This window comes from Coregonus clupeaformis, unplaced genomic scaffold (assembly GCF_020615455.1).
Source record: "Coregonus clupeaformis isolate EN_2021a unplaced genomic scaffold, ASM2061545v1 scaf0844, whole genome shotgun sequence".
Classification (NCBI taxonomy): Eukaryota; Metazoa; Chordata; class Actinopteri; order Salmoniformes; family Salmonidae; genus Coregonus; species Coregonus clupeaformis.
In genome coordinates, this window is record NW_025534299.1 from 59557 (window position 1) to 68642 (window position 9086).

Consider the following 9086-nt stretch of genomic DNA (forward strand, 5'->3'; position numbering starts at 1 on the left):
CCATACCAGGCGGTGATACAGCCCAACAGGATGCTCTCAATTGTGCATCTGTAAAGGTTTGTGAGGGTTTTAGGTGGTAAGCCAAATTTCTTCAGCCTCCTGAGGTTGAAGAGGCTCTGTTGCGCCTTCTTCACCACACTGTCTGCGTGGGTGGACCATTTCAGTTTGTCGGTGATGTGTACGCCAAGGAACTTGAAGCTTTCCACCTTCTCCACTGCGGTCCTGTCGATGTGGATAGGGGGGTGCACCCTCTGCTGTTTCCTGAAGTCCACGATCATCTCCTTTGTTTTGTTGATGTTGAGTGAGAGGTTATTTTCCTGGCACCACACTCCCAGAGCCCTCACCTCCTCCCTGTAGGCGGTCTCGTCATTGTTGGTAATCAAGCCTACTACTTTTGTGTCGTCTGCAAACTTGATGATTGAGTTGGAGGAGTGCTTGGCCACACAGTCATGGGTGAACAGGGAGTACAGGAGGGGGCTGAGCATGCACCCTTGTGGGGCCCCAGTGTTGAGGATCAGCGAAGTGGAGATGTTGTTTCCTACCTTCACCACCTGGGGCGGCCCGTCAGGAAGTCCAGGACCCAGTTGCACAGGGCGGGGTTCAGACCCAGGCCCTCAAGCTTAATGATGAGCTTGGAAGGTACTATGGTGTTGAATGCTGAGCTATAGTCAATGAAAAGCATTCTTACATAGGTATTCCTCTTGTCCAGATGGGATAGGGCAGTGTGCAGTGTGATGGCAATTGCATCGTCTGTGGATCTATTGGGGCGGTAAGCAAATTGAAGTGGGTCTTTGGTGACAGGTAAGGTAGAGGTGATGTGATCCTTGACTAGTCTCTCAAAGCACTTCATGATGACAGAGGTGAGTGCTACAGGGCGATAGTCATTTAGTTCAGTTACCTTTGCTTTCTTGGGTAGTGATTATGATAAAACACATATTTTTGGTTGTAGATGTAGGTGAAGATGAGGTGAGGGATCTCCACCAGGGTGATGATGAAGAAGCCTTTGGCCACAGTGCCCAGGTGGTAGCGGGCAAGACGCAGCATAGATGACAGGATGTGGGTCAGCGGCAGCTGGGATTTATTCCTAATGTCCACCACAAGGTACAGGAAAAGCAGAGTTAGAAATATACAAACTCATACAGGACAGACCTGGGTCCACAAGATATTTGTTTTCTTTGAAATACTTTGAGCGTTTGATTGAGCAGGTATGGAGTGCCAGATGGGCAGGGTCTGTACTTTTGGGACTATTTAATTGCTTCCGTTGCATCAGGAGAGAACAATCAAGTGCACCTAACGTATTCAACAGAAAAACAAATACTTTGAACCCTGGGCTGATACGGGGCTATTTCCTAATTAACACATCACAATCACAAGCATTTCACTGTATTCATTAAATGTACTGTTTTATTGTTGGGGATATACACTGTTTTTAGGACACCCTGAAAAAAACCATGTCCCCCGTATCCTGTCTTGCCCCAAAGCTTGTTTTCCATTCTTTTATTACTCTGTATAAAAATGTTATCAAAAATATTATTGGTTCAAACTCATGAAGGGAATAGAGATACAGTCATATAGAATCCCTTTTTTCATGGATACAATATTACAAACTCAATAAGCAGTAATGACTCAGTGTTTCCACAATTTAGGGATTTCCAGTTCTGGTCATGCATTGCCTCTGACATAAGACAACCTCAGCACTTGTACGACCTGCTTTTAATATATTAAACTAATATAAAACATCCTCATCAGAGTAAATGTCTCCCTCATATTTGATCCACAGTAGTAACATGATCTTGTTAACAGGTGAGGGAGAACACCTTGTACAAATTTAGAATTAAAAAAAATCACATTTCCAAAAATGTCCATGCAAGACAATGTCTGTTATGCTAGTCAGCTGTATTTGTCAAAATTGTATTAGATGTACCAATGCAGCGCAAGTAGCGACCATGATCATCATTACCACAATCTAAAAGTACATTGATATACAAACACTTCTAGTGTACAGTAGTAGTGGTTAAAAATAACAGTGATGACATGGAATGCATTTTAATGAGGGCGGGCTCCTCAATGAGGGAGGGCTCTGTGCATTCCAGGATTTACAAACAATGTTTACATTTACCATCAAATCCTTCTTCTTTTATTTAAAACTTTGCTCTGACATGTAAGATTAGGGTGTCCCTTGATGCGAAACACTACCAATTGACACCCTCCGCTAAATTTGAGAGAACTGGTCTAATCCCAGGGGACTGGTTTCTGATCTATACTTGCATTTCTTAAAAGCATCTCAGAAGCCCCTGCCAATTGACCAACTATGGAAGAGAGCACAGGAGGTTGGTGGTACCTTAATTGGGGAGGACTGGCTCGTGGTAATGGCTGGAGCGGAATATGTGGAATGGTTTCAAATACATCAAAGACATGGTTTCCATGTGTTTGATGCCATTCCATTCGCTCTGTTACAGCCATTATTATGAGCTGTCCTCCCCTCAGCAGCCTCCAATGGAAGAGAGATGTCTCACCTTCAGTCACTAAAATTAACTGGCAATCTGAATGGTCTAATTATATTCTTTATTCAAGAAATCCCAATCATCAGAATATCTATTTTATTAGGAAGTATGTTCCTCAGCTGTGCATGTTTCCTTATGTGGAATAAACAATCATTGTCAACTTTCTCTGCACTCTTCTGAACAGGAATTCAGAAAGTACTTCAAAACTCAATATTGGCACTGAAACTGCAGTGCCTTGCAAAAGTATTCATACCCCTTGGATTTCTTCACATTTTCTTGTTACAAAGTGGGATTAAAATGTATTTAATTTATTTAGATCTTATTTAGGTGCTTCATAGCAAAGGGGGTGAATATATATGCATGCACCACTTTTCTGTAATTAATTTTTTTGCATTTTTTGAAACAAGTTATTTTTTCATTTCACTTCACCAATTTGGACTATTTTGGTATGTCCATTACATGAAATCCAAATAAAAATCCATTTAAATTACAGGTAGTAATGCAACAAAATAGGAAAAACTACAAGGGGGAGGAATACTTTTGCAAGGCACTGTAACCATATGAGGGGGGAGTGTGTTCAATTTATTTGACAGTACTTATCTACATGTGATATTTCCAGTATTATTATTTTTTTATTGTTTTCTTTGCAAAAATGTATAAAAACGTGTTTTTATCTTTGTCATTATGGGGTATTGTGTGTAGATTGAATTCACTATATATCGTTTTATTGTTTCTCCCTCTTAGTGGATATCTTAATGACATACAGACACAAACCCATGTCCCCATTGATCTGAACCTCTCTTACCCAACAGCTCTCACAAACACAGGTGGACATTGCTTATTTTTGTTGTTTTATTACTCTGCTAAAAATTTTATAAAAAATATTCCGGGTTAAAACTTTGTTTGCATTCATAAATAGAGATACTGTCATAGATAATCATTTTTCTATGTATAGAGTATTACGAACTCAATAAGCAGTAATGACTCAATGTTGCCACAATATATGGATTGTCAGTTATGATAATGCTTTTCCTTTAACATAAGACAATATATTTAACAAATATCATGGTAAACCTATTACACATGTAATAAAGAAAATGGTTGGAATGCCTTTTGGTTTCTGTCTTCTGGTTTGTTTTGGTCAAACCGAAGTCCCTCCTCCATGAGTCTACAACAATAAACAAGTGTTAAACGTTACTATCGTCTTCATCAGCATTTTGGGTGGATGGTTCTAGATTCTGGAGTTACAGGGAAAATCCACTCAACATCGATTTTTTGGTATTTGTTTCATTAGTTCATTGTTGAACAGTCCCACAATGTTTGACATGTCAGGTGTCAAGTTTTCAAGATATTGGACTTCCAAGAAGCAAAGTGTCACCTGCCACATCATCATGATGATGCAAAACATGTTGGGACTGTATCTACAGTGGACGAATGAAAAAAATACCAAATGTTGTTGAGTGGATTTTCCCTTTAACTTCATGATGAATTGGCCAATACGGATAAAGCTAAATTGAAATGTTTCTTACAGAAGAAATATGAAAAGCATATGCATAAGCATGGTAGCAATTGAAAAGGAACAGTTTGGAGATTATGTGAAAATTATTAGACCAAAATTGAGGACACAACAGTTCACCTGACACAAGACTGAATCCAAACATTACACTGGTGATTTTATGTGCATTTTACATTTACTATATTTTTCGCCTCATTTGTTATATTCAGTAACATGATAAGACTATTCCTGGAAAATGTGGGGTAGGTGCAACATAATACAAAAAAATGACAAGGGTTTGAATGAGAGGACTAACTGGTGTCTCCAAGTGGCCACACACCTCTCCAAAGTAATTTCAATGGACATTTAGGACTCAAAGAAGAGTCTTCAACTATAAGGTGCGTTTTTGAGCTCTCCTAGCTGTGTCATTGAGGAACTAGAGCAAGCACACTAGTAGTTGTTTGGTTTGGAACACAACCCTGCATTCCCCGCCATCACACAATTACTATTGTTGTTTACGCAATCCAAAAAAGAAAGCTTGTTCTATTGCCAGCATGACTAGCTAGGTTATAAAAGACGATCTTGAGGTGTTAGGCTTTTGTAGTTTATCTTGTCGCTGCTGGTGCTCATTGCTGTCAAACAAAGGAGTCCGCTCATACTGAACCTTTGATCATAAGTTTTATTCATATCACAAGATTTCAGCATGAGTTGCAGGTGTCATGCCCACCCGGAGAGCGACGCCCCAGATTGCAATGGTCGCTCTAACCTCTTCTTCCTCCAGCATATACTTATAAACAATGTAAAAATATGGGTTGCTCCCTCTGCTGTCCAATCACCTGTCTCCCCTGGGGCGTCACCCTACAAATGGCTACTTTTGAACTAAGATAAACATTCTTTCAGTTCCACTTAAAACCATTAACAAAGACATAATCCTAATACACTACACTTTCATAAGGCAATTTGGAGAAACAGATTGTAATTTTGGTCTGCATAGTAAGGAGCAATGAGTACATTCAGGTGCTTGTTCTGCTGCAAATGTTCTTCACAATAGACAAAAATAGACTCATTCTGTTCAGAACAACCCAGGGTAAAGACGCCATGTCTTCTTGTAACTTGACATCACACATAGTGATCAAAAACGTTGGCATTGTATATGACATGAGTTGTTGATATGGAAATGTGAAGTACACATTTGGACTCACAGGTGTTTGGCTTACTTGTACGACATCAAAGCGGTATTTCTTATAATCCTCAACGTCTCATCTTTCAAAATACATAGAGTCCTCTTAATTTACAGCATTTCCCTCACTCAAGCAAACAAAAGTTGCCCAATAAACGGGCGGGATGGGGGCAACTTCTTGTCGCGTGCAGTGTTGAACTTCAGAACAGCTGTCAGTCAAAACCCATATAGCGCTGCAAGGCGCAGAGCCTGAGCTCTGACGTCATTTATAGCATGTTACTGTACAGCCACTGACTTCCAATTTAAATGCTTATCAGTGCCCACATTTTCAACCTTAACACCTAAAAAAACGACGTATTCTCTGTTGGAAGGGTTTTGTTAACTCCCCATGTGCTTCATCTCATGACCGTCTCGGGCCGATCCCTTCACAACATTTTCTTACTGTTCTCTACACACTCCTGGAGAGAGGGAGAGAGAAGAGAGAGAGAGTGACTGTGTGTGTTCTATGTTGACATGATAGGGGGCAAGTATAATTTAGTGTAATAAGTGAATAAACGCTATTCACCATAAAGAAATTGATTAAAGTGGTAAACACAGGCTATGTTCCTTTATCCACAGTAGCATAACACTAAGAATGTTTGTGCTGATGTAATTGGAATGATAGTGTGGATAATGGAACAGAGACATATATAAGGCTACGTCCCAATTCTCCACCCTTCTTCTAAAGTGAACACAACATGAAGTTAACAATGGTTGAAACTCCTTCTAGCCAATTATTACACCAATCCATTCCTTTTTAATCCATGACTGGTGGAGAATCGGGATGCAGCCATAGTCTCCCACCCAGCCTCGCCTCCCTTCCCCTCGCCATTAGGGCCTAGTCCATGTAGAACTTTTGGCTGGGGCTGCGGTCATTGTGCTTGGTGTCCACGGCGAAGCAGACGAAGAGCATGTCCACCACGATCTCAAAGACAGACAGGAAGCAGTGGGCGACCAGCCAGGAGAACAGGCAGACGATGAGCAGCGGCAACACCCACACCGTGTAGTCCTGCTGGTAGTTGAGCGCCAGAATGCCGCGAACGCAGTGCACGAGATGATCAGTTCCTGGACACGCACGTATGAAGGAAAATATGGAGAGAAAGGAGGGTGGGAAAGGGAGAAAAGAGAAAAGGGACCCATCAGCTAGGCAAATGTTTGAAGATAGCCAGACCCCCTCTCTCCCATAGAAGAGAAGGGGTCTTGACACTTTAACATTGTGGCTGTGGCTACACGGCTTTAAATTGTTAGACCAGATAGACCAGCCGACGTACAGCGCGAGCTGAAGCGTTACAAATGGTTGAAACTCTAAGACCAGGAAATGTGAGACGTTAGTCCACATGTTTGAAATGGTGAGAAACTCTGAAACTCTCAATCTCTACACAAGAAGAAGAAACTCACTAGACCGTAGCATTACCAGTCTGCAGCTGGCATGTAAAGTAGTCTAGAACTTTGACTAAAGACACGAGGTGACAAGGACAATCCCATCTCAGACAACCGTTGGTACATCTGAAGTATCTGTCTAACAACCACTTCACTGCCAGAGAAGCTCTACAAAGGACATTGTGACCTCTGGTGGACAAACCAGAGCCTTATACCCATCGACACCTTCCCCATAGGAGTGATTGGTTTCAACAGAGAGACGACGGAGAAGACATTCTATACGTAAATGCATTGCATTTCTTACCCAAACGGCGGTGGTATGGGTGCTAAGTATTCTGATTACCGTGAGCGTAGTTTCCAAATGTATGTACCATAAGTTTGACTGTCTTTGTACCTCTCTCCCTCCTTCTATTGACCCCTCCCTTTTTGATAACCAAGTCATGCTGTTGTTCATCCGCTAGGGACTTTTCTCATGAATTAAGTATGTATGTATTCTGTGTTATTATTTAGTTAGCTAGTAAGTAAATATTTAAGACAATTTGTGTATTGCTGATACATAAGTAAGGTTAGGGTTCATGCAGGTTCAAGGATTATAAGACATTCAGAATGAGACTGATGAGGTAATGATTAATAAGTGACAGTTATTGGTACATAACATGCAATATATATATATATATATATATATATATATATATATATATATATATATATATATTCTAAGAGTTTAATTCGGGAGATGGTAACTCGTTAAACAACTCCTTCCGTGGTGCCCCAAATTCCTAATGAGTTAATTGTTACACGATCGCTATGTGGCCGCTACCTTTCCCAGGAAGAGGACAAAGTCCCCCACGGTGTTGATGGTGGCCATTCTCTACCAGGCATTCTCTACCAGGATGACGAAGGCGTCGCGTGCCGACATACAGAAACTGGTGCTATTGATCTCTGTGGCCGTGTACGCGTTCTGTGGTGAAAACAGACAAACAAGAGACAGAAGTATCATCAATAACAATGTGTGATTGCTGCCATCTTGGAATGAGTCTCCCTTGTAAAATAGATTGTTGTCAATGATATAACATGTGTAATAGTAAGAATAATCAACATCTCAGATGACAATCAATCTGATTCTGATAGAACACTTACTTGATTCAGGTATCCACAAGCAGCAGATGCAGGCTTTCAGCATACAGCGATCACAGGCATTTTCCTACAAACAGAAAACATTCACCTTTAGTTCTCCACCCATTGTCTGGTTTGACTAGACAAACTGGTGGTGAATATGTTTAAAGGCATAATCTGGGATATTTTTGGCTGCTAATTGTCAAATCTTGCCTGGCTACCCAGACTCATTGCTCTGGCCAAACGCCACGCCCACGAATGTTTGTTTCTTATCGATAGAGCAGCGAAAGAGTTCCGTGTGAGTCGTCAGGCAAGGCCAAATCTACCTAGACTGAGTTATTTGTTCATCCCCATGTGGAATTTGAATTCTGTAGTTTTTTATGTTTTTGGAAAACCTTCCAAACATCTACAATAATTCATTGTTTAACATTTCTGATTCACACTTTTTCTACCTTGATCAGTAACAAAATTAGAACACTTTTAAAAAATGTGCCTTGTTTTTGAAATGGTAAAACAATGTATCAAGAATGAGAGATCAGCCATGTGAAGGTTTAATTCTGCTCCAGAGCACAGAGCAGCACTGTGAAACTTAAATTGCTAGACATGCTATATGTTGCACACAGGAGTAAACTCTCTCAAACTCTTCAGAAATCTCTATTAAACAGCTACACAGTCGTCTGTTTTTGTTGTTGTTGTTTTTTTACTAAACTACAGTATATAATATATATATATATATATATATATATATATATATATACTAGAGAAAAACCTGAGAAAGTACCCACACTTTCACACACAGACACAGGTGAGTAGAGATTTACAAGGGCAGCTGAAGATACATTCTACTGTGTGAATTATTTTTTTATCCTGTTTTCTTTCTTGACTACAGTACCGATTTTTTACTTTATTTTGTACATTGACTAATTAAACTGTATGTTGTATAGTTAAACATCTTGAATCAAGATTGGCTATCCTCCTCTCCCTGAGAGAGAAGCCCCAGAAAGTGGGGGTGTTTGAGGACTATGAGGAGGGTCAGGTCTCCTTTAAAAAAAATATATATACATATATAAATCGTGTGTCTTGCCCATTCACTCTCTGAATGGCACACATACACAATCCATGTCTCAACGGTCTCATGGCTTAAAAATCCTTCTTTAACCTGTCTCCTCCCCTTCATCCACACTGATTGAAGTGGATTTAATAAATTATATCAATAAGAGATCATAGCTTTTCTCCTACCCATAATGCTGACATTCTTTGACAGAAATAAAACTATCCCTAAAAGGGAAGCTGAACCAAATAAAACGACTTCTCTGGTTGAAAGCTGGTTTTGTGGCATTGATTTTAGTCAAAACCAATTATTATTATTTCA

General features: G+C 40.1%; 1 pseudogene; it reads right to left on the bottom strand.

The window, feature by feature from the left end:
• Positions 1 to 5604: 5604 nt before the first annotated feature.
• Positions 5605 to 7781, bottom strand: LOC121557966 (annotated as a pseudogene).
• Between the last annotated feature and the right edge of the window lie 1305 nt (positions 7782 to 9086).